The sequence below is a fragment of the Macaca mulatta genome, chromosome 12 (genome assembly GCF_049350105.2).
Source record: "Macaca mulatta isolate MMU2019108-1 chromosome 12, T2T-MMU8v2.0, whole genome shotgun sequence".
NCBI classification, from domain to species: domain Eukaryota; kingdom Metazoa; phylum Chordata; class Mammalia; order Primates; family Cercopithecidae; genus Macaca; species Macaca mulatta.
The window spans coordinates 65,028,162-65,054,587 of NC_133417.1; the positions used below are offsets into that span (position 1 = coordinate 65,028,162).

Below are 26,426 nucleotides of genomic sequence, written 5' to 3' on the forward strand. Positions count from 1 at the left end.
TTGCCCTCCAGGTCGCAGTGTAAACATTAGTGTCTGCAGGAAACACTTTTTGGTTTCTCTAGGCCTCTCTTCCTGTGGACATTCCCCAAGATAGCCCTTTTTGCTCTGCTTGTAATTGTCAAAATACTTGCCTTTACTCAACAAATATTTATTCAATTCTTGCTATGTACCAGACAGCAACTGTGTCTCAGTAATCTTTCTATTCCCAGCAAGTAACACAATGCCTGGCACTTTGTAAGTAGTCAATTAATGTTTATATTGAGAATATGCATGAATTTTAAGTCTTCATTGTCTAGTATTTCACCAGTTACAAAGCAGGTACTTCATGGATATTGAGTAAATAGATAAGTAAATGAATGAATGGTTTAGGAAGGTAAATAATACAATCAGGAAAGGGAAAATGTGTTCCCTGCTTGGGTTGTGCCGAAAACTGAGAAAAAGCTTAAAATGCAGCGTGAAGAAAAGGCAGGGGGGAATTTGAGACAATATAAAGTAGAATAATGTTATGAAAGAATATCTATCCACTCTGTTTGCACCTTGGGACTGCTGGCTAATTTGTACCAAGGGGCAAGACACTGGGGAGACATAGCCTTGCTTCCTGAGTGGGGTGCCTGCTGTCCTCTTTTGGAAAGTACCACATCCACACTGCTGTGGAGGGTGGCGGCCCTGCCTGTTCGGTGAGCTGTCAATTCATGAGATGCCAGCATCCTGTAAAGTCCCCCAAATGACAACTGTGTCTCCTTAGCCATGCCAACTGGATTACTTACCTCTGTTTCTGTGTATGTAGAATCTGAAATGGGAAATAGAAATGGAAAATCAGGAGTTTGATAATGGAAGGTGAGGCTGGCAGGATGTATGGAGAGAGCGCATAAGGTTGGAGGGAACCAGGTGCTTCTGGAGTCAATGTTAGGAGGACTCGGCAGCTACATAGAGGCAGAAGCCCGAGGCAGAATCCCAAGGCAGAAGAAAGCTACATGGGGTGGGAGATGAGAGGACCAATATGCAATCAGCAAAGAATGGCCCTCAGCCACACAAACTGAACAGTGCTAGAGTCAGATCTACAAACTCACTCTGCCGGGGGGAAGGAGCATGGTCCAGGCCTACAGCTGCCATGGATCCCAAATGCCCATCCAGCTTGGATCTCTCAGAGGCCTCGCTCTTAATTTTCCCCAGGATCCCGTCTCTTTTAAAGTAATGTGTATTCTTACAGCAAATTCCCATTACTTGTGGGTGGTTGAGAGGATATTACATTCCTTAACATCCAAAGGTTCTGTCATACCATCCACATTTTCAGACAGGCTGGTCAGGCTCATCAGATAGAATCCTACCATCCGGTTTGCTCAGAGCCCCAGCCTGGGGGCTGTGACTCCATCTAGGAGTCTGACCCTCCTCAAGGGGCCTCGGCTAAGCAGCACAGGCGTAGACAGAGCAGCTCGGAGCTCAGGGATGCAGAACTTCTGCACTCTGTCCCTCCGCTGGTTCTGACTTCAGAGACTTAGAAATGGGCTGTCCTCGGCGGTGCTCTGACTTCAGGAAGCTAGTGAACCGGTGTCTGAGTCACTGCAGTTAGCTTGAGTCTCTCCCAGAGCCAGCCATTCATCCATATCAAATAAAGACAGTCCAGGCCCCAGCTGGGCCTGCCCCGGGGCACCTTACAACACTCCTGGGAGAGGAAACCCTGAGTCAACCTGCCTGGGAATCAACTGGAAACCTGGGGACTTTAGTCACGGCTGTCTGCTCTTGGGCGGGCCTTGCTGTGCTACCTGCTTCATCTCAAGTACCGGTAGCAAGTCTTCCACCTCCAGGTGTCTTTTTGTGAAAACGTTTCGTTGTGAGTAGCTAAAAGAAGGCAAGGTAAATGGCTGCTTTGTCTGTGGGTCTCACTGTGAGGTACCTCTGAGTGTGACGCCTTGCACAGTGGGTTGTTTGCAGAATTCTGTGGCTGACTTGTGGTTGTGCATAACAGGGGGAGCAAGCAACCTGGAAGTAGATACATTTGTTCCATTTTTTGCGACCTTCAGAAAGATTCCCTTAAAGAAGGATGTCTAACACTTTCCTGTCATCCTTGTTCACAATGCCCACAGGCTGCTAAGTGCTAAAGAAATGTTTTGTGGCCTAGGCCTTACATTCTAGGCTGGGGTTTCCTTTTTTGTTTATTTTGGTAAAATATACATAACATAAAATGTACCGTTTTAACCATTTTTAAGTATATGATTTGGTGGCATTAAGAGCATTCACACTGTTGTGCCATCCTCACCACCGACCATCTCCAGAACTTTTTCATCAGCCCAAACTGAAACTCCTCACCCATTAAACAGTAACTGTCCATTTCCCCTCCACCAGCCCCCAGCACCCAGCATTCTACTGTCTGCCTCCATGAGTCTGACTACTCCAGGTGCGTCACATAAGTGGAATCATATATTTGTCCTTTTGTGAGAATGGCTTATTTCATGTTAGCATAATGTCTTTGGGGTTCATCCATGTAGTGGCATGTGTCAGCATTTCCTTCCTTTTAAAGGTTGAATAATATTCCACTGTATGGATATACTACATTTTGATGGCCTAATCGTCTGTCAATGGATGTTCAGGCTGTTTCCAGCTTTTGGCCTTTATGAAGAGTACTGCGATGAACATTGGTGTAGGGATATCCATTTGAATCTGGCACTTACTTTTTAAAGCCATCATGATGCCCATAATGGGAGGAAGCTGAGTGTAGTGGGAAGAGTTTGGTTTTGGATGTAGGGAGTCCTGGGTTCAAATTGCAGTCCTGCCAGGTCCTCCTATCTGTGGCGAGAGTGTTTATCTCTCAACACTTTAGTTTTTAGACTATGAAAGAGAGATAATCTCCACCTTTCAGGAATATGGTGAAGATTTCATTACACCATTTTGGGATGAGTCCAGGTTCTGTGGGGCCTAAAGATTATACCATTTGGGAGGCCTTCTTTAAGAAAAGAAACACAGGCCAGGTGTGATGGCTTACACCTGTAATCCCAGCACTTTGGGAGGCTGAAGTGGATGGATCATTTGAGGTCAGGAATTCGAGACCAGCCTGGTCAACATGGTGAATCCCCGTCTCTACAAAAAACACAAAAATTAGTCAGGCATTGTGGCACATGCCTATAGTTCCAGCTACTTGGGAGGCTGAGGCAGGAGAATCACTTGAACCCAGGGGGAGAAGTTGAAGTGAGCCAAGATTGCACCACTGCACTCCAGCCTGGGCAACAGAGCGAGACTCTCTCTCAAAAAATAAAAAAAAGAAAGAAAGAAAAAAGAAAGAAATGCAAAACTGGAAATAAACCATGCATGAAAGTGTATATTTATTTCAAGTGAGGGGGAAAAACCCATGACAACAAATTACTGAAAGCTTGAAAATTCCAGTCTCTTTGTTTCTTAACATCACCTCAGGCAGTTCACCAGAAATGCTTTCTAAAAGACACTTCCCCATGGTAATCTGGCTTCCATCCCACCTGGAGTCACCCACAGCTCCCAGATACTCCGAGGCACCTGTGCACACTGGAGCCTGGGTTGAAGCTCTCTCAGTTTCCTGTAAACCCTCCTTTGATTTCACTTGGGACACGTGTTTATTCTTGCTCGTTTTAGTGAGCACTTACCAAGTGCCAGGTATCATTTAATATTGTATTAGGGTGGCCCTATTTTGTTCTCACAAGGCCCCAATAAAATAGGGACTATTCTACTTTCATTTACCAGATAAGGAAACTGAGGCATGGAAAAGCTACACAACTTTCCCAAGATCACCTCACTGCTCAGAAAACAGGGCCCTGGAGACAGGCCACTACCCTCCCACCTGAGTTCAGAATCACCCTGCAAACCACCTCCTGGTAGATAAGAGATGTACAAAGAATCATCAAAAAGATGCCAACAAGAAGTGAAATTCCAGAAGGAACTTGAAAAATATGTTTGCCTCTCTATCTCAGGACTATGGTTCTAGCTCTAGCTCTGTGTCTAGTGATTTCCTTTTGGGTTTGTTTGTTGCTTATCCTGTGGATCTCTGGCCACCAAAAATGAGACAAAGATGTGGTCCTGGATCGCACCATCTTTCTCTGCTTTGAAGTCAGTACAAATCACTTAAAAACAAAATGAAACAAAACATGTTGCCTGGCCATTCAGGGGAAGCTGGGCCTGCTGGTCAGGAGCCAGGCCTGGCATTGAGTCCAGGAGAGTGCGGCTGTGGGCATTTCCTGTGGCCGGGAGATGACTCAGGATGAACTCCGGCCCCTGAGCCACAGGCAGCCCCCCGCACTTCACAGTTACCACCCACACCCCACCCTACCCCACTCCCCGTAGCTGGCAGTGAGCCTGGCAGTCACACTGCCAGCTACAGGGAGCCTGTCCTGTGAGTTAGGCCTGCTCCGGAGGCCCACACAGTCAGGGTTCAGAAATTAGATTGAAGTCTAAAAGAATTGAACTCTTTCTGTCTTTTAGTTTGTGGAATAAATCCAAAGACGTTATTTTCCAGAAAAATACCATTGGATGTGAATTTATTCTGACTTGACTCTGAGAACTAGACTCGTTAGGCCCCTTTTACCTATCTGTGAAGCAAATAGCAAGATGTCGCGTGAACAAACACTGATTGCCAAGTGGTTCACTCACTCACAGCTTGCAGAGCTGCTGAGCCTTCTTTTTTCATTTACTCATTTATTGCTTCAGCAGCTGCCTGTGGAGACCCCACGATGGACCAGGCACTGTTCTGACAGCACAGTGTTGATTAAAACCGACAGGGTCTCTGCCTCATGGAGCTTACATTCCAGTTGGAGAGACAGACAAGAAACCCATGAACAAATAAAGATGTCAGATGGTAACAAATGTTGAGAAAAATAGAGGATGGGAAGAGGTCAGAGAGTGGCCGAGGTGGGGTGGCCAGCAAACCCTCTCTGCTGAGGTGGTTAGGCACAGCCTTGGGGAAAGGAGGGAGGGCGTCGCAGGGCTCTCTGCAGGACAAATAGTCCTGCCCGTGGGAAGAGCAAGTGTAAGGTCCTGGGATGGGAGGGTTTGTGGACAAGCAAGGTGGCGAGCGAGGCTGGAGCAGAGCGAGCACGTGAACTCAAGGAGGCCAGAGGAGAGGGGCCAGACAGGCAAAGGGAAGAGGGCAGCTCATGAGGGAGGGGCAGGAGGGGGCAATGGTCAGGGCTCCAGATCTGTATTCTAAGTGAGAAGGGAAGTGTTTATGGAGTTTTGGTTGGACATGATGTAGCTTATAAGGTGGCAAGGATGCGCAGACTAATAAGACAATAAGGTTGGAAGCTGGGGGACCTTATTGGAGGCTGTTTCAGCAGAGATTATGACAGTTTGGGCTATGGTGGGAGTAAGGGAGGTAGTGAGAAGTGTTTGGATCCTAGATATATTTCCAAGATAGACAGTGGATTCTTGATATATTTCCAAGATAGACAGCATTTACAAACAGATTCCTCATAGGGAGGGAGAGAAATCAAGGGATCAACAATGACTCTAGCAGTTCTTGAGGCCCTGAATCAACAACCCCACCATCACCACCAGGCTTCTCCCGCTGTTTCAGAGAGAGAATACCATCTGCTCATCAGCAGAGTCATCGTGAGCTCTAATCTGCTCTAACAACCTGGAGGGTCATGAGGAGCCATAACTCTGCAAAAAGCATTCCCTGGTAGAACCAGAAAGATCTGAACTATGCAGCCCAGTGCTGTATGGAGACTGTTTGTATGCTGTGTTAACATTCCTTCAGTCCAGTGGAGGTCTGATTAGCCAGCATCTTCTGTTCTGGAATTCCCCATGACTTTTTGGTTGCAAAAGAAAACCTGGAAAATCCCTGTGGTCCTCTAGTTCTCTCTACCTGCGCTGATAGACTAACTGGGGTCAGTTTCAGTAGCAAGAGTCTCCCCAACAGATTAAAAAAATACCCCTCGTAAGAAGGCAGAAGAGATGGGTATGTTTTGCTTTTAAAAACTCCTTGGAAAGTGGAAGGGCTTCAAATTTCTTTTGACCTTAAAGATGCAATTTATTCAGCTGCAACAATAGGGAAAATTCTAATCCTTTAAAAAGCTGGGAGAAATGGTGGCCAATAATTATTTTTTTTTTTTATTCTTGCTTTTTTAGACAGGGCCTCACTCTATTACTGGGCTAGAGTGCAGTGGCATAATCCTAGCTCACTACAGCCTTAAACTTTGGGGCTCAAGTGATCCTCCCACCTCAGTCTCCCAAGTAACTGGGCATGTGCCACCATGCCCAACGAATTTAAAAAAATGTTTTATGAAGATGGAGGTCTCACTTTGTTGCCCAGGCTGGCCTAAAACTCTAGACCTCAGGTGATCCTCTCGCCTCAGCCAGTGATCATGTTTGAGGCGCATCCTTGGGCGGGTTCATGGAGGATTTATTACTTTTAACTGCCATTTTATGCAATTTTCTGATTGTTTCAGATGCATACTCAGTGAACCCTGTCAGTAAGTTTTCAGGGAATCAAATAGAGTAAAGGATTGGGTATGATATGAACACCTTAATCGTTAAAAAGGCTAAATAATAAATTATTCTAACAAGCTAATCAAAATGTCATTAACCTGGTGATGTCTCAAGACTTGGAAGCGGAGAAAGAAGAAAAGCCTTTAAAGCAAATTCAGCTGGCCTCTAATTAAAGACTGTGCGTCAGGTTTTTACACCACAACAGACGTAATGAATCTATATATTTTTGGGCATAATTACTTCCAGACAAAAAGCGGCTCCAGTGAGCAGTCAGATGTGAGGCTTGTTTGGGGAAGTATGAAAATCACCTGCCTGGGCTGCAATCTCTGCTGCCTCCTGACTACTGTGGGTGGATCCTTGCTGCTCCTAAGCCCAGCGCCCTTTCCTGGCACCCCCTAGCAGTTGAGGGTGTAACAACCGAGGCGTGATGCAGCAAGAGGCTCAACAGTAGATTCAATATTTATTAAAGGAAGGAAATTGAATCTTTTTTTTTTATCAAGGAGTTTGATGTTTTAAAGTTTCAATCAAAGCACAAATAATGAAAGTTTTTAAATAAAAGACAATTGCTGTTAGTGGCAAATATTGGGGGAGGGGCAAACATTCCTTATGCGTTGATGAAATTAAGTTATCTTAAGTAAGGCTCAGCAGCGCAGAAAAGGCAGTTGTCAGCCCTGGTCTCAGTCCGGACCTTGGTGGATTATTGGACATTTGTTGCATGGTATAGATTGGTCTTGAAATTGTTTAGGCCCTAAACTTTAGGCAACCAAAGATTAGGAAGACAGGATTTAAATGTTAACCAACAGAAGAATTTATTTTTATGAATGTTGCTGGAGGAGGAGCACAGCTTCCTAAAATGTGATCTGAAGAGAGCTGTTAATCCTTGCCCTGATAATGAAATGCTCCTGCAGTTTATTTAATATAGACTATTAAATCTTCCATCAGAAACTCACAATGCGCATTAACCTGTTAAACACGTTAAGAAGCCCCACAGGGAAGAAAATTGCTTACTTTTGTTGAACAATTAAACAAAAAACTATTTTCATTATCCTATGATAATATTGTACTCAGATTTCTTAGGAAAATTTGGGTGTGAATTCATTTGTTTACTGCTGCCTTTTGTGTGCATTCTCCAATTCAAAGATCTTTCGAGATGGGTTTTCCAGGAGATGATTCTTTTTCTCAGGAAAGCCCAGAGAGGAGGTCCGTTCTGATAATAGTTCAGACAAGGCACTTGCAGTAGTGATGGCTCATTACAAATTTCTGGACTCAGACCCAGCCCAATAACCTAGTATAGTTAACCTAGTGACTATAGCCCAGATACTACAGTTTTATTACTGAATGACCTAGACTGGTTTTCTTTGTGAAATGAATTTCGCGCAGAACTATCTATTGTTTTCCTGTATTTTCCTCTAGGCAGAGGATCCCAATTGCTGCTTGCATCTGCCCTTGGTCTCTTTCTTTTTGGTACAGTAGCCTGTCCTCAAGCTGTCATCTGCCTGTCTGTCCATCTACCCATCTTACTTGCCAAAGGTCCAGAAGAGTAGCTCCCTTAAGGAAACGGCATTCTCTTCCTAGGTAGGAAGCATCTCTTCAGGTGAGAAAGTGTGCAGCATTTTGTTCTAAACTTGGATTGTCTGCTGCTTTCTCATGATGCAGGCATCAGGCAAGGTGGGAACAATCTGAATGAGTTTGGCTCTCTTTTACTGACACTGTCATTCTCATGAAAAGCCTACAATTCTTAAAATGACCAGTTTTGTCAAAAGTGTGCTTCTTTCATTGTTGCGGTAATCTGAATGAATATACATATATGTGTGTGTGTGTGTGTGTGTGTGTGTGTGTGTGTGTATAGTCATTTGTCCACCTTGTGGGGTCAAAATAGTAAAGAAGTCACTGCAATTCATTCTGCTTGGTTTTCTAAGGAAAAAGTAAAACATGATGTAGGTGCTTTAAAAATGGAATCCAGTAGCAGATAGGAAACAAAAAGGAGATATATTAGCAATTTGTGAGTCTTTCTCTTTTTTCCATTTTTCTCAGATAAACAAAGTAGATCTTGTTCACACGAGTTACATGCAATTACAGTAGTAGTCAGAAATCACAGTTTGAAAAGATCTAAAAACCAGGAAACACTGAGGCATGAAACAAAGTTTAGTTACTACATTGGCTTTACTTAGCTTTGGAATGAGTCAAAATTACAGTTATAGTAAAATTTTCAGACAACCTTACTCTAAATATGTTGCATCATCTCACTTGAAAAAAATTATTTAGCCTGTTTCATGGAACATTACAAGTATGAATTCCTTGTTCCTGATAACAGCCCTAAAACAATAATAGCTAACAATACCTCTTATAATGTGCCAAACACTGTTATAAATCTTTATCACAATGTGAAGCGAGGTATTGATATTTTCCCCATTTAAATAATAATATGTAATTTAATATTTTAGAAGAGTTTTAGATTAGTACAATTCCTATATATCCCATAGCCAGTCTTCCCTATTATTAATGTCTTATGTTAGTATGGTACATTTGTTACAATTTTTTTTTTTTTTTTTTTGAGACAGAGTCTCACTCTGTCACCCAGGCTGGAGTGCAGCAGTGTCATCTTGGCTCACTGCAACCTCCACCTCCTGGGTTCAAGTGATTCTCCTGCCTTAGCCTCCCGAGTAGCTGGGATTACAGGCATGTGCCACCACACCTGGCTAATTTTTGTATTTTTAGTAGAGACGGGGTTTCACCATGTTGGCCAGGCTGGTCTCGAACTTCTGACCTCAGGTGATCTGCCTGCTTCAGCCTCCCAGAGTGCTGGGATTACAGGTGAGAATCACCGCACCTACCCCATTTGTTACAATTAATAAACCAATATTAATACATTATTATTATCTAAAGTCCATACTTTTTTTCAGACTTCCTTAGTTTTCACCAAATATCTTTCCTGTTCAAGGCTCCTCTTGAATTCTCCCCATTTTACAGAAGAAAAGGAAAATGACTCAGGTTAAATAACTTACTCACAGTCTGATAGGCACTAAGCAGAAAAACTGGCCTCAAATCCAGGCAGTTTGATTGTAGGCAGGTGGTTAACCTTAATACTAAACTATTGTTATGTTAATAGTGTTATTCGACTTGAATGACTTATTTGTCCAGGCAGCAGAGCAGCAGTGTGGTGTGCACACCTGATCCAGGGGGCTCCGCTGGTAGTCAGGGACTGGCCAGAGTCACATGGGTAGTTTTCATTACTAGAACTAGAACAACAGCTCCCTGATTCTCAGAGCCTTGGGTGGCCTAAAACAACAGAAATCAGTTTTCTGACACACAGTTCAGGGAACCAGAAGCCTGAAAGCAAGCTGTCTGGAGGCTCTGAGGGAGAAGGGGTTCCCTAACCCCTCCCTAGCTTCCAGGTGCTGCTGGCACTTCTTGGCATCCCTTGACTCGTAGATGCATCATTTGGATGCCTCGTCTTCACGTCTTCTCCTCTGCCTTTCTCCTTCTCTGTGTCTTTTCCTCTTCTTATAAGGACACTTGTCTTTGGATTTAGGACCTACCCAAAAAATCTGGGATTATCTCATCTCAAGATCCTTTACTTAACTACATCTACAAAGACGCTTCTTCAAATAAGATCCCATCCACAGGTTCTGGGAAGGTGAACCTATATTTTGGATGCAACCATCGTTCAATCCACTACAGGGGCTAGAAATGCTCAGAGGGTTGTTGCGAGGATAAAATGAAATAGAATTACATGTGGTACTTGCAACAGTAGGCATGTTTTTTAAAATGACAGCCATTTTTATGATTACTCTTTTCTACAATATGAGTCCTCCTGATACAAAAGTGTCCAAAATGTAATAAATTCGTTCATCATCCACGCCCAGTTTATATGACTATTATTCATCTTAATAATTGCTTTATATTACAGTCTTTGTTGTTTCTAAGTTTCTAACACTTGGTCCTGCCAGGAACTTCACAAGGCTGTGTGAACTCAGCCTCTTTTTCTCCTTTTCTTGGCGGCCTAGGTGGGGATGGGCTGGGGGGCACCTTCGGTCCACGCTTTCAGCTAACAACACTTGTCAGAAACACACACTGACAAATGATCTTCTCATGAAGCCAGGGTCCTGATGAGTGAATCCCTTGTCTGTTGCGGATGTGGATAGACTTGCCACAGAAAAGCAGCTGGGCAGCCTCAGCTGTTGCTCAGCCCTCTGGTCACCCTCTGTGGTTGCTGGGTGCTGCATGCTCCTTTTCTGCTCCAGATCTTTATCGAAGGGACAGAATTCCATCTTGGGGCTGAGCATGGACCCCCACCCACCCCATGGCGCATTACTGCTCCATCCCTTGCCTGTGCTGTGTTCTGCGGTCACTCCTGGCAGTACAGGACTCTGAGCTGGCTTCGGTGAATTCCTTCTGCATTAGTCACAGAGTGTCCAAATGTTAGGGCAGGAAGGGTGAGCCAAGTCCAACCCACTCATTGTCTCTCCATTCCCTTCTTCATGCCGTTGTTGAGTAGATGCACTGAGCATCCACTTTAGTAAGGCATGATGCTGGGAGCCAGGTATGGTGGCCAGCAAGCACCACAGGCAAGCAGTGGGGCACCCCACGCCCCCTGAGGAGCTGTCCATGTGGTCTCCAGTTAGTGTTGATGGTTTATGTGTTACCTAGAAAAAAACCTTTAATACACCCATTTTAAACCTGGGTTTATCTACTGATAGAACTTGAAGAGTCTTTGATTTTGGAAAGGGGAAAAAATTGCATCTTCATTTGCAGTAAGCCCAGAGTGAAATTAAACATTTTCTTCCATTACAAATGTAGACACCAAACCACTGTAATATTAGCAGTACTGGAACTCTCACCAACAGGAATTACACATATTTTTCACATCACTTTACAGTTGTTGCAGATATCTCAAAATGTTGTCAACGCTTAGCACTGTGTCAGAATCACAGTGTTCATTAGCTCTGCCAGTGACCTTGTTTTTCAAGTGTTAATAAAGAGGTATATGTATTCCAATAATATAAATTTGTTTCTCAATAATTTGATAACCATGTTTTGGTCTAACTAACTTTATTTCTAATTGTATGTAGTTTATTTTAGGAATTTTAAAACATTATTTTTTCTGAAAAGGGGTTCTTAGCCTGCATTAGACTGCCAGAAAAGCATATGGCACACAGAACAAGTTCCAAACCCTTAAGTAAGGAAAGGACACTAGTCATGTAAGCCAAAGACCCTATTTTTAGACCCTCCAAATCCTGCTGAAAAACTCTTCCTCCTTTTATCTCTGAAATAATATTGGGACATATGCTACACAGTTTCAGGTCACATAACCGTTCTTGGATCACCCAACAAAATGTACAGGTTTTCCCTGTGGAAAGTAAAACAAACATAACCTGGGTTTCCAGAGTAGGGTATAGTATTTGGGAATTACTTGATCAACTTTTACTTCCCTTGACATTGGTTAGGCTGATACTTCCAGATTTTTCTTAACTACAAAGTTAAGATAGACCCTGGGTTTTGAGAGAGTACAGAAATGAGTCCTATCAATGACTGGAAGGTTGAAAATCAAGACATTGTAAAGAAAGGTGAAAAAAATTTTTATGCACATAATTAATGCATTGATTTATGTATTTATCTTAAATTCAACTTTTGTTCAGCCCATACTTTTTTACTTTTATTATAGATATAACACCTTGACCTCTAGATTTAGACCCAGCCCTTGATCTAGTAACTGTAGCCCAGATACTACAGTTTTAGTACTGAATGACCTGTGGTGAGCCACATTTGCAGCTCCATGTGCCAGTCAGTGAATCAACATCTTAAATATAAGCTATTGTATAGAGTCCTATCTGGGTGGCCCACACTTCCATTTGGTGAGCAGTGCCATCTTTGTTCAGGCAATAAATTGAATATTGTGTTAAATTAAATGAATTTGGTTGATGTGATTATTTCAAGTAATTGGATGGGAAAGATAAAGGTGTGGATACTATTTGCAAGAAGAGATGTCATGACCTTGGAAGTCATTGGGTTGAAAGCAGTGCACACTTTGCCTCATGGATGCCCGCTGAATGAAAGAGAAAGGTACAATTTTAAAAACATAGAGAAACACACCCCTGAAGCCCAAGTAAAGGGTGAGTTGGAATTAGGGGTGTAAAAGCCTTTAACTCTCTAGGAACAGACTCTTTATTTCCTTATTCTATGTCCCCTTAGAGCAAACTTTTATATCCTTAACTTCCACACATGCTTCAGAAAAACAGCCTGTCTGCTTTTGACAAGCAATTTAAAAAATTCACATCTCACTCTTCCAACCTCCTCCTCCCCAAATGGTAGTCATAATTTTTGTACCAAAAAAATTATTTCCATCACCCCCTAAAACCTGCCCAGCTCCATGCCAAGCTTCTTAGCTCATAGGTAGGTGATGAGTTAGTCTTCAATCCACTTTAAGTAACCTTTAAGTGGTCTATCATCTCCCAGCCCTTTCCCTCCACTCACATGTTATGCAACAGGCCAAAACACTCTTTCTATAGGTCAACTATCTTTGGTGAGTTTCTGTAACCTACAGAACAAAATCCAAATACTTTAACCTGACATTCAAAGCCTTCCATAACTTTTCCCCAATCTGTTGTAACTAACCGTGCATGACTCTCCTGTGAAAGCTACACCTCCCGACAAATAAATTCTTTTCCCATTTCCCAAACAGCCCATTTTTACCAGCATGGAAATACCTGCCCCCACCCACCACATCTGGTTAGATTATACTTATCCTTAGCATCCTTAACTGCCAAGTTCATGTCTAATATCTCTTCAAGTATCTTTGTCCTATATGAATTTCCAGAGTACTGAATATGTTATTCAGTTGGGATTTTTTATGAGCTACGTTGAAGCTGTGACATATGTTCTTTAACTAAATTGTATTTTAATTTCTGGGTTTTTTTGCTTGTTTGTTTCTCGAGACAGGCTCTTGCTGTGTTGCCCAGGCTGGAGTGCAGTGGTATGATCATCTCAATCTCCCAAGCTGAAGTGATTTTCCTACCTTAGCCTCCCAAGTAGCTGGTACTACAGGTACGTGCCACCATGGCCAGCTACTTAAAAAAACATTGGTAGAGATGGGGTCTCTCCACGTTGACCAGCCTTGTCTTGAACTCTTGGGCCTAAATGGTCTGCCCACCTCAGCCTCCCAAAGTGCTGAGATTACAGGTGTGAGGTACCATGCCCAGCCCTATTTTAATTTCTTTGAATTGAGAACTAACACAATTCCAAACACACAGTAGATATTCAATAAATCCTGGCTTTGTTGTTTATTGATTATTTGATCTTGGGCCTGTTACTCGCTTTATCTAACCCTGAGCCTTCTTATTGGTAAAATGATAATAATTGCCACCTTGCAAGGTTGTTGTTATAAATAGAGATAATATAAGTCAAAGGTCTTGTATAAAATATTACAAGAGGCATCTCTACCCCAAAGTAACATATCATCTAGTTGGAGAAATTGATACAAATTAAAAGAGGCAAATTGGTGCAGGGGAAGAATACTAACACAGAGCAGGAAGACCTAAGCCTCATCTCAACTTAGCCTCTCAACAAACGAGTGACTCTCCTCCTCCTTCTTTTTCTAGGTCTTACTTTCCTCACATCAAATTGGAGAGAGGCGGTGAGTGTGGAATAGAGAATCCCAAGATCTTTTTCCACACAATGATTCTAGAAACAGAAAATAAAAACAAGAGTAGAGATATGTAATTCTGAATTTTGAGGAGTATAAAGAGAAGGCAGTTATTCCAGGAAATTTTTTGGAAGATATGATTTAAGACAACTCTTCAAGAAATTGAAGAACACAAACTGGTTGGAAAACAGAGAGTTGGGTGGTGGGGGGAACAAAAGAAGCACAGACAAAGGAAGATTAACATCCTGGGCAAAATCTTGGAACAGCTGTCAAAAAAAACCCATCAGACCCCTGGTTAGATATGGGGAGTTGGGGCCAAGATGCAGTGGGACAGGAAAGGGAGGACCAGTTGATGTAAACCTCAAGCCCTAGGCCTTAGAATTTAGATTTGAACTGATTGGCAATAGGGAGCTGCTGAAGGTTCTGAACGAGGGAGTAACAGGGTGATAATAGCATTTATATAATAGTCGCTAATGCATTTGGGGAAGTATATTGTGGCAGCTACTCTGCTGTCTATATAAAATGGAGATGCTAGAGGCAGGGAGACCCAAAAGGATCTGTGGAAACTCTTCTGTAGGATCCAGGTTTGATTAGCTTCTTCACACCCTGGGATCCAGGAGGGAGGTAATGGTATCCTTGACTAGGATAATGTACTACCGGGCTGCAGACAGGTACCAGTCCATGGCCTGTTAGCAACCAGGCTGTAGAGCAGGAAGTGAGCGTCGGGCAAGCTAGTGAAGCTGAGCTGCGCCTCCTGTCAGATCAGTGACGGCATTAGATTCTCATAGGAGCGTAAAGCCTATTGTGAACTGTGCATGTGAGGGATCTAGGTTGCACTCTCTTTATGAGAAATGTAATATGCTTGAATCATCTCAAAACCATCCCCACCCCGCAGCCCCCAGTCCATGAAAAATTGTATTCCGTGAAACTTGTCCCTGGTGCCAAAAAGTTTGGGGACTGCTGGTGTAGTCGATTGTTTTATTGATGAAAATATTCACTTACACTGATGCATGCTGGGCTTAATACCTAGGTGATGGGTTGATAAGTGCAGCAAACCACTATGGCGCACGTTTACCTAGGTAACAAACCTGCACATTCTATACATGTATCCTGGAAGTTAAAATAAAATAAATATTCATTGAATCTCTCTAGGAGATTATTATGCATTCATGCTCCCTGATTTCAGGCTTGGCCATGTGACTTGCAGTGCCCCTATTATAAAGAGTATTGTGCCTATCATCCTCTTGAACTCAGAAGTCACGTGGCTTTCTTTAGCCGATAAGATATGAGTGAATGTGATACATGCTACTTCCAAGCAGAAGCTTGAAGACCCACTTCAAGGTCTCACCATCTTCTCTTTTTCTTCTGCCATGAACCTGGTAATGTTACTGATAGTAGCTGCTCCTTCAGCTTAGGTACTGAAGTGAAAGGGTGTGGGGTAGAGCTGCACCTGACCCGCAGCTAACACATATTTGTAAGACATAAACCCTGGCATCGTAACCCACTGAGATTTTGGAATTGTCACTGCAGCTTATTTCAGCCTTAGCTGATGGATGTGGATGATGACTGTAAAAAAAGAAAAAAAAAGGGAGAAGAAAGTCGCTAATGCAATGAGGAAGAGCTGAGCAGCATCTCTTGGGTTCAAGGCATTAGAACATTACCTCCTCAGTGATGAGGGTCCTATTAAAGGTTTGGAGGTGGGTGGGAAACAAAGGGATCATGAATCCTGTTGTTGACAGCCTGAGGTAGAGCTGATATTAGGACGTCCAAAGGGAGAGACCTTGGAGGTCAGGCCTCCCCTGACTTCCTTCCCACTCCTCACTTCTCTCATTTGATCCTGGTATGAGGAGGAGAGGGAAAGAGCCAACGGAAAGTACCATCTCTGGGCTTCCAAATGGGATTGCTTAGCATATGAAATGTCAGTCCTAGAGAGGGTATTAATGACTCTGGGCAAGGGGTGAAGTATGTGTGAGCTAGAGAAGGGCACAGGAATGGAGAGGGAGGGGCATCACTGAGATCAAAATTGCATGACTCATTTACAGACTTACCACTATTTGATATCACATCTGCCCTTTATATTACACCTAGAATCTCATATTCTCAATGAAACTTCCAGAACTGAAATCCAGAAATTAGTCTCTACTCACAACTTATCACAGAGCCTGTCTTATCTTCCATCTAATTGCCAAGCCCATTTATCTATCGAAATAATACTGATGATAATAATAATAGTTATTTGGCATCTACTATGGTACTATGTACCTGGTGCTGTGCTAAGCATTTTCTATACATTTAATCCCAACTGAGAATGGGTCATTTGTTAAGTTAATGTCTCTGAGCTCAAGGCCCAGCCCTCCATACTCCGCTTTGTGAAGCGGAAGCTGAGACTCTGCAAGTCACACTGATGCCTTGCTGCCAGCTGCTTCATGTCGGGCTCTGCAAACAGGGGCAGCAGAGGAGGACTGTGAGTCTTGGGGAGGGAGAAGGACCTGCTCCTTCTTGTCTGCTTCCTGTTTTAGCAATGTCTCCCCAGCAATGCCTCCTCGCCCTGGCAGTGGGTTCATTCCAGTAGCAATAGTGGAATCTAGTTTGCTGGTTTTTCAACTGTCACAGAGCCAGTCTCATCATGCCCACTCAACAACTCTGTACCAGCCCAGCAAGGCGAGTCCTCAGAGGTCTGGGTGTCGGCCCTGCGGGAAGCCTCCTCTAGGTTTCTCAGTTTTAGTAATTCCAGCTTCCTTGCCTTTGTTCTCCAGTCCTCAGGGTGGCAGCTACTTCCTGCAGTTCCCACCTCAGTAATATCCCAGATTCAGCGTTTTACCCTTCCAGTTGCCTAGTTAACAGTTGCCTAGTTAACAACTTTCTACCCACTCAGTGATTCTTTATGTTTAATTCTTTCTGTTGAAAGAACGTGTTGTTTCTCTCTCCTGCTGCGACCCTTGACTGGTGCTCTGAGGTAAATGTTACTCTTTCCCTCGTATAAATAATGTCGCCAATGCTTAGTATTATGCCCACTGTCATACTGCTAATAAGTGATTCCAGTCAGAATTCATATCTTTCTTTTAACTCCAGAGCCCTGGTCGTAACTGCTCCTGTCCCTGCTTCCTTTGGGGTCTCACGATCTTGCTCACTTTGTGTCTGATGTCTGCCATCACTGGGCAACCGCTTTGGAGCAGGCCCTGCTCTTTCCCCCACCCTCTGAGTGCAGGGTGGAAGGCCCAGGGGGTGTGTGGTGTAGATGACATCACTGCAGCCCTGTCGGGACCAGAGAGCTGGCTGGCTGCTGCTGGTGCCCACATCCACGGTGTTGTGAGTTTAGGACTTGGCACCCCAGGACCCCCTTTGCAGCCCTTGACAGAGAGCACTCTCTCTCTCCTCAGCTTGCCCTGGCAGCTTCGGAAGCAATGTGGGGCAGCAGTGTGTGGACAGCTAGCAGCCCGGGAGGGAACCAGGCTGGCCAGAGTGGACAAGCAGCGGGGCCCGCTGGAAACTCCCCAGTGTTTGGCTTCTCTGTTCAGGGAGGAAGCACACACTTTAAATCTTAGTCCTCTGAATAAAGCCATCCCAGTTTAACATAGTTTTGCTTAGCCCCAAGCTGGAGTGTTCCTCTTCGAACAAAATAAACAGAATAATGCAAACATTCCCTCCCCTCGGCCACCAGTTTCCAGGCCTGAGAGTCTCCTGCAGGTCTGATATGGTGGCCTGTGCTGTGGGTGAGGCTGCCCTGGTGGAATGTGGGTGAAGGGTGAGCCTCAGCCTGGCTCCCTCCCAGGCTTCCAGGCAGCATGACCTAACCCTTCCCTGCACACACCTCAGAAGAGCCCGGTGGAGGAAAAAGTCAGGCTCAGTTAGCACCAGGCCTAACCTGGCCCACCCTCACCTCATGGTCCTCCTGTCTACTCCTCCTGGCCCTGGGCCAGGGATGATCCAGCTGACACCTGGAAGGTGGTTAAGGGTGGCCTGGAAGGCAGGCAGGACCCTCATGACACTCACAGTGCCCTTGTGCCTGACTTCACAGATTTAGAGAGAGAGGCTGGAGAATCAGTTATCTGAAAACAACTCAGAATTCTGGGAAGGACTGGATTGTTCACCGTGCTCCTGATGTTCATAAACTTTATTAATTGAACAAGTCAAAGTGTACTGACTGCTTACAGTGTGCCACTGGCAGGAAGGTGCCAGCTCAATTCAGATGTCTTGCATAGCAGGGCACTTGGGGAAACAATTTGTATTGCCAACATTCGACATTGTAGATTTGTCCACCTATTACGATAGTTTCCTAGAAGACGAAGGTAAAGTGTCTTGAGGAAGGAGTGCCTTTGCCTAATTTGCATAAAGGCACCAAATAGGCACTAGTAGTCTACTAGGACCATCCCCCTTCCTCACGCACACACCCTTGCTGTTGATTTCTGTGTACCTGTTGGTATTTGTACATAATAAATACATACATAAAAGTTCTTGTTCCCTTCTGGAGAGGGGAATTGGGGAAGAAGCTGCTGAGGAGAAAAGTAGGGAAGATGGAAGGGCTGGCATGCCTCCCACTCTCTAGCCCAGTGGTCATGGGGCCGATGGCCAAAGCAGATTAAAAAACTCTTCATTGAGTCTCAGTAGTGAATTGCCTCGGGGCCCAGGGGCAGGTTGCTGGCAAAGGGGCCCTTCTTTCCTCTGCCCAGCATCTAGTACTTTTGCAGCACTGGAGAACTGCAGGCCTTGGGGACAGGCAGGGACTGCACCCTTGGCAGGAACCCTCACTACCCAAGGATGGGCAGTTGCAGGGAGGTTCTCCATAGCTTATGAGTGAGAAACATGGAGCCGTGGGAACTCAGAATGAAAGATGCTAACTGGAGATTGTGGTAATTCCCTGTTTTTCTGTGGGCATATCTGCGAGCCTCACAGACACTGGAGATAGCCACCTAGCAAGAACTGGGGGCGTGTGGGGGAAGCTGGGATCCTGCTGCTTTACATTCAGCAAATATTTAGGGAGTGTTGGGGAAGGTGGAGCTTGTTCTGTCATCTAGTGTGGTCAGGGTGGGCCTTTCATAGGAAGTGACTCTGACAGAGTAGCCCAACATGGGGCGTGGGCGCATTTCAGGAGGAGGAACCAGCTGGTTGCACATCAGACTGTTCTGTGTGTTAAGAACCGCAGGCCATCCAGTGAGGCTGGGGCAGTGAGTATGGGGTAGGGATGCAGAGGAGGCCAGAGAAATAGTGGGAAACCAGAACCTTGAAGGTCCTAGACAGCACTGAAGTTATCCTCTCGAGATGAGAGGGTTTTGAGCAGGGGAGTAACATGGTTTGATGTGTGCAGATAAAGGCTTTTAAATCAGCAGCCATTGCAGGTTTGTTCACAGCAGTCTTTCATAGTGGTACTATTATTATCCCCATCATAAAAGCAGGAAAGCTTTGCTTAAAGGATTTAAGAAATTTACCCAAGGTTAGCCAGAGTGTAATGGAAGTTGGGATTTGAACCCAACCAGAATGAGCCCTGCTTTTAATCACCGATGGATGCTGCCTCTCCATGGCTGAAAAAACTCATCATGCTGCAAGAACTTTTTCCTTTAAGTCTAGTACTAGGTGTGACAGCACCCTCCACACCTGCCAAGACCTTTCTGACTTCCCAGGGATCGACTTCACTCTGCAATCGTCCTTCTTAGTGATTGGAGCACCCAACTATTGGTGTTCTCTCAGGCATGCAAATGCCTTTGGGTTAAGGATCTTATTTCAATCTACAGGGAAATCCTCCTAGGATTCAGAGACCTTGTCCCAGTAAGGCCTATACATCTATTTAATTAAAAACAAGTTCAAATCTTGAGGCTTGGGAAATTGCCTGCCTGGTAATGCAAATCTATAAATTCCACTTCCTGCTGCTTCCAGGTTGACTGTAAACACCCTGAAAAATCAGCCTCACTGGAAATGTTTTGACCATTCCACTTCTGGCTCAATAGGCAGTAATAAATAAAAATGAAAGTGGTGAGAGAAAAACTAGATTAAATTAAAACTAGCCCTTCACAGGGCTCAGCTCAGGGAGGGTGGTTAAGGACTTCTGGCTTGTTCCTGTCATGTCTGACGTGTCTCTTTAATTCCTAAACCCGAGTTCTCAGGATCTGTACAGCCACCTCTTATCTCCCTGATGACTCACCTTCAGCTCTGAAGTTAGCAGGGACAGATGAGTCATCATCATTTCAGAAGCAACAACTGATGCAAAGAATCTCAGTTTTGCTATCAAACTAGGGCAGTTATTACATATTCTCAACCAAAAGCAAGCACTAAGCCCTGGCAGGGGCCACCCGTGGAGTACTCATGGGAAAAGGGTGCAGGATATTTGAGACTTGCGGTGTTCTAGGAAATCTAGTTGCATAGGAGCCACATATTCTGTGAATTTGAAGTCAGAATCTTGGGCAGCCTGAATTCTCTAAAAGGTCTTGCTACCACTTAAGGACTGATACATTTCCTGAAAGACTCATTGCCTTCCTGGTAATAGCAGCTGTAGTGATACAATAGTAACAATTAGAGCACACCCCAAGGTACTGCAATCCCAAAACCATCTGAGTTTGCTTGACAGTCCCTAGTATTCATTTGATGAAGTCAAGCTTTGAGATAAGCACACTTCCCAGAGCTGGTGGGGATACTGCCTGGATTCTCGTGGACTAGTGTGCCCAGCTAGTCTGTTGAGCAGGCCCAGGGAGGGCTGTCTGTGGAAAGGTAAACGAGATGCAGATGTGAGCCCCTCTGCCAACATCTGCCAACCCAGTGAACACTGTCATCATCTTTTATCACAAAGACCCACCCTCCCACTCACCTCCTCCAACACTAACCTAGGGCTCTCTTTTAGGTCTATTCAGAGATTCCTGGGCTACTCCACGATGGCTAATAGCCCATTGCTTGCTCTCAAGTTAGCTTTTAAGTCTTCATCCTGCCCACTGATGAACTTTTATTCCAATTGCTTAGCAATGGCATTCTCAGGGCTCAATGGTCATAGACTCATGCTTTCTGCCATTCTGGTGACACAGCACACAAACACACTTGTACACACACCCCACAAACCATATATACACATCACACACAGAGGTTTCCAATAAACCAAATGTTGACTCTTTTCCAGAGGGTGAGCAACTAGACCATGCCAAAAGATAGAATTGTTTCATTATCTTCTTATTTTACTTTGATTCAACTCTTATTTCAGTAGAATTGTTTTATTTTTCCACGGAGGGTTACTGTGAAAGGAACCTGATTCTCGCTGTGTCATTAGGAATGTGTATCTTTCACACCAAGCTCCATGGTTTTGCCTCTAGAGATGAGCTCCTGAGTCAGAAAGAAAGCTCATTTCTTTTGGGAATTTGATTCTTTCAGGCAACAGATGCTGAGTGCCTACTGTGTGCAAGATCCCAGCTAGGTTGTTCAGGATATAGGAATAGATAGACTAAACTCTATGCCTTCTGATAAACAAATCTTAAATTTCTTTGCTGGCAACATGAAAGACAAGTTACATATGTCTATATTTAACTCCTAAATAGATAACTTCATGGATCCAATCTCAATGAAACCCTTTTGCCACAGATCTTTTGATAACTTGGGGCTGTTTTCTGTGGGAATTTACAGCGTCATTGCAATGAAGGAAACTCTTTTCCATATTCTGTAAACTTTTGCAGAGTGCAGCCCTAGGGCAGAAGTGATTACAGCAAGCTCCTATTCATTAATTATGCCTATCTGAGTGCAGACACCGAGCGGCCAGTGGGCTTGGAGCTGCATTTGGTAGCCTGTGGAGGGCTGGGTTCCACAACAGGGCTATTGTTCTGCTCACTGTTGCCTTTGGCTCCCTCTTGGCATTGATTCCTAATTGCCTCCCAACTGGGTAGGTCTGAACCTGTTTTCCAAACCTCCTTGGCAGGTATGTAACCAAATGTCCCCAGGCCTCACCAGCCTGCGGGAGCCAATTAGGTACCACTTTCACTGAGAGTTAGCTAGTTACTCGCTCCACCTGTGTGACTCTTGTCCTTCACACCTCCCCTTTCTCAAAGTTTGTCTGCTTCTTTGCGGGGAGTCCATAGAATGTACCAAGTAGGCAGAGAAAAAGTTTGCAGCTCTTGGATGTTCATGGCTTGTCAACCATTTGAAACTGCCCCTCTGTCGGTGTCCTGTGTCTCAATTCCCCTGCTCAGGGCCAAGTCTCTGGCTCAGCCCACCTGGCGCAGGTGGCTGAGCTGCTGGCTGGGGCAGCCTTGAGCTTTCAGGTGCCCAAGCCATGCATAACTCCCTGGGGACCTCAGGGATGTGTTCGGTGGGCTGTGACTGTGGCACAGCTCAAAAGAAAGCACTGTGACATCTCTCGTGAAAATCTTTCCTGTGATGCTTCTCTCTTTCAGGGCTTGTCTTCCAGGGTCACGAAACTAGCCCTTGGCCTCTGCCCCACCTGCAAAGCGCCACAGAGTTCCGTGTTCCCTGCATTCCTTCTTGTGCTGTGGTCCTGCCGCATTCCTCGCAGAACTGGGGAAAACACCCTCACCCCACCCTGTGCAGTTTTTTTATAGTTTGAGTCCCAAAGCTGCTCTGCTTGCACCTGAGGATCTAAAATTTTCTGTGCTGACAGCTCCTCAGTTTCTGGCTCTGACTTTGCTCTCCTTAGGGGCTCACACCCTACAGGGCCTCCCTTCACTGTCCTGCAACTCCCCCAACTCTCCCTTAGTGTCCATCCACTGTTCATTAAACTCCTCCTTGCTGCTCCAGCTAAAAATCAAGAGGATGCAGATCAACTGTGCAAATAAATACTTGGAGACTGTGGATGGCTTCTAGTCTCAAGCGGCCTTGTTGCAAGAAAAGCACTGAGCTTCTAACATGCATATTCCTTTTTCAGGCTTTAGATAGAAAGCAGCTTACAGCTTCTTGACAGCAAGGTCCTTAACTCCCTTCCTTAATTTCCCCACCCTGTTTCCTAAAAGGATAAAATGAGATAGTATGGTGAAAGTTATACCTAAATTGCAAATGGCCATGTCAGTGTTGTGTAAGGTTAAAACCTTGCATGCGTCAATGCTCAAGAGATACCAATACTGAATGACTAGAGGCCATGACATTTATTATTTTTCTAGTAATCCATTAAAATATTTATTGAGCATCTATTATGTGACAGTTTCTATTCTAGACATGGAAGATATAGAGATGAAAAAGAAAGAGATCCTAATGGGGAAAGATGAATGCTAAATAAACTAGTTAAAAACAATAAATAAGAAAATACCAGACTGTGACAAATGCTCTTCAGAGAACTGACTCAGAGTAATGTGATGGAGGGTGACTACACGGTTCTGTTAGAGCAGGAAACCAGGTCAGGCCTCCCTGAGGCAGTGACAAGTCGAGATCAGATTGCAGGAGTCATCCACGCAAGGTCATCGGAAAGAGGACTCTAGGCAGGAGAGCAGCTTGGGCAAGGAGCGGGGGTGAGCTTGGTGAGCTGTGATGATGGAGTCCAAGAAAGGGGGAGGCTTTGTTTTTCTGCTTTTTACATAATGGGAAGCAATTAGAGTTTGAAACAGGGGAGTAACATAGTCTGGTTTATGTTCAAAACAGAGAACTTAGGCTGCTGTGGGAGGAAGGGGTTGAAGTGGCTCAAGAGAGGCCTGGAAGACCAGGCAGGAGTCTAATCTGGTAGGATGGTGATGGGGCCAAGGTGACCAGATCCAGCTTGGAGAGCATAGACAGATTTGGGGTCTTTGGAGGTAGAGCTGACTGGACTTGTTGATTGATTGGATGTGGAAAGCAAGGAAAGAGGGGGCTTCAAGATTCCTGGGTGATAACTATGGAAACCAGAAGCCTCTTACTAGATTGGGATGCAGGTGGCCTGCATCAGGGTGGTGACCAAAGTGTTAGGAGAGTGGCTTATCCTACAGGAGGGGGAAGGGGCACTAGCACCTCTCTTTTTCTCTCTGACATGTGTGGGTACTGCAGGAAGATTGGAGAGAAGCTGCTAGAGCAATCAGTTGGTTTCAGATACTTAAAAAGCAGCTTTTGAAAGCAAACCATAGCCAGTTCCACAGGCTAGAAAGTCAAATAACTTTAAAATAGCCCAAGGCAGGTATAGTGAATTAAACTGGCCAAAAGTTCTGTTTACTGTCTGAAATATCCATGGCAGCGGTACGGAGAGTTCAGGAGCTGGGCTGGGCTTGGGGATTTCTGATAACAGTCTTCACCTTGGAATTTAATTTGTTTTACTTAAGGGTAAGCCTGAGCACTATTCTCATGAAAACTACCTGCCCAATCTATTCTTTAAGGACCTGAAAACCCAGACCCCAAAGGAATGTTCTGCTTTGCCAACATTTACTGTCTCGGTATTTGCTGACTTCACAAACAGAACTTGATGAAAATATGAAAAGACCTGAGAAAGGGTGAATGTATGAGAGAAAGACCCTCTGGGAGCGCAAGGAATTTACAGATCCCTGAATTTTATCACTGTAGTTACTTTTAAATTAAAGACAATAACTGTTCCTCCCAGGTTCTCATTGACAAATAAGAATGCCGATGTCACTCAAGCGTATGATATGATAATCTTTCCCAGAACTGGGAGTATCCAGAACTAACCAGACATGGGAACTGTGTTTTTTCAATGTCTGAGACTTTCTCCTAATTCCATCTTAGTCACACGTAGTTACTCATTACCTTGAAGGGCATTAAGAGTTTATCCATGGCCACTGTACATTTTGTGCTGCTTTGTTAAATCAGGAAAAAATGCAGACAGCTGAGTCATAGTTTTCAGTTAGTCTTTCAATTTCACCAGGAGCAAAGTTTTTCAATATCTTTATCAATTTTGTTGCTCTTCATATGACTCTGATTACATACTTTGCAGGATAATCCAGCCTTTTGCTTAAGAATATTAATAATGCATAATATAAATGGAGAACTGCATTATCAAAGTACTCTTAAACCGAGGTGAAAACTTGAAATCCAGCAAGATTTAGTGACTCACGTTCATAGTCTATAGAGATGTGACAGAGGAAAGGAGAATAAGACAATTAAGAACCTTGAAATCATGACAGGGCTTTATTACCCTAAGAGAACTACTCTATATGATTTTCAAAATCTAAAATTTATTTAAATCAACAGATATTACACAACCATTTTATATCCAGCCCTACTATACGGAATAAGTATTCATACATTTTATCAATAAAATATTTTAAGTACTGCTGACATGTAAAACACTGTTGATATAAGGGCCTCATCTTCAAGGAACCTTTATCTAGTTGAGTAGAAAACACAGATGAACTAGTTCAATGGCAGCACAAAGTGAAATGTGAGATGATTTCAAATGAGAGGTATGGCCAATATGTGCTTGAAGGTCAAAGACTGTGTCTTGCCTGAAATAGTCAGGTCCCTGACCTCAGCTAAATGGTCCTTGAAGGACAGGCAAGATGTGGGTGGGAGAGACTAAAGGACAAGTTTCTTCAGGCGGGAGGAATGGCACACACAAAGGTACCACCTGGGAAGGATTCAAGCGTGCACACAGCAAAAGGGACCCACTTGGTGGGAAGGTTTTGTGGGGGCATTGTTAAAAAAAATAGACTAACACAAATAGTGTCATTTGCTGGGATAGAAATAACATCCTTTCTGAGACAATAATGCCTTGGCTGACACTGTGTCTATATGCAATTGTGAAGGAGCTTAGTCACAAATAATCTTTCTTATCTATTTGCATGAGTCAGGCTGGAGCTAGAAAAATTGATGAAAAATTAACTCATTAAAGAAGCAGTAACTCGCTCCTCAGGAAGTAGGAAGAGGAATTAAGACGGACTCAAACAGATTGTAGTTATTTGAGCAAAGGAGAAGCAGAGTCACAAAATGGTAATGTATTTACCTGCCAGTCCTATACGTTAATTTCCTCCACTGAAGAGGTTTGATTTCAGAGGGATTAACTCTTCTTTGGGGGGGATTAAAAAATAATCTCAATAATCAAGAGATTTCTTCCGCTCAGTGGTTCAGTGGATTTAAATCCAGAATGAGAATCCTAGAGATTGTCCAATTCTTAATTTGCCTGGGCCATTAATTTGCCACATGTGTGATCCTAGATATAATTATAAAGCCCCAGTTTCTTTTCTCTTTTTCACTATTTATTTATTTATTTATTTATTTTTGCAATGCAGTCTTGCTCGGTTGCCCAGGCTGGAGTACAGTGGTGCGATCTCAGCTCACTGCAACCTCCACCTCCCAGGTTCATGCAATTCTCCTACCTCAGCATCTTGAGTAGCTGGGCTTATAGGCTCACGCCACCATGCCTGGCTAATTTTTTTGTATTTTTTTAGTAGAGACAGGGTTTTACCATGTTGGCCAGGCTGGTCTCCAACTCCTGACCTCAAAC

At 44.0% G+C, this 26,426-nt stretch overlaps 1 protein-coding gene and 1 long non-coding RNA gene across 3 annotated transcripts in view; one reads left to right on the forward strand and one right to left on the reverse strand.

Annotated features, from left to right (window-relative positions):
* Nucleotides 1–26,426, reverse strand: part of ITGB6 (integrin subunit beta 6) — a 161,956-nt gene that overhangs the window by 111,024 nt on the left and 24,506 nt on the right. For both annotated transcript variants that reach the window (XM_077957099.1, XM_077957097.1), the window contains exon 2: nt 768–790. The gene's annotated coding sequence lies outside the window, so the exon portion shown is untranslated. The remainder of the gene's footprint in view (nt 1–767; nt 791–26,426) is intronic.
* LOC144333385 (uncharacterized) overlaps nt 25,816–26,426 on the forward strand; it is a 100,313-nt gene continuing 99,702 nt past the window's right edge. Inside the window, exon 1 of the long non-coding RNA XR_013402004.1 lies at nt 25,816–25,912. This is a non-coding gene — a long non-coding RNA (uncharacterized LOC144333385). The remainder of the gene's footprint in view (nt 25,913–26,426) is intronic.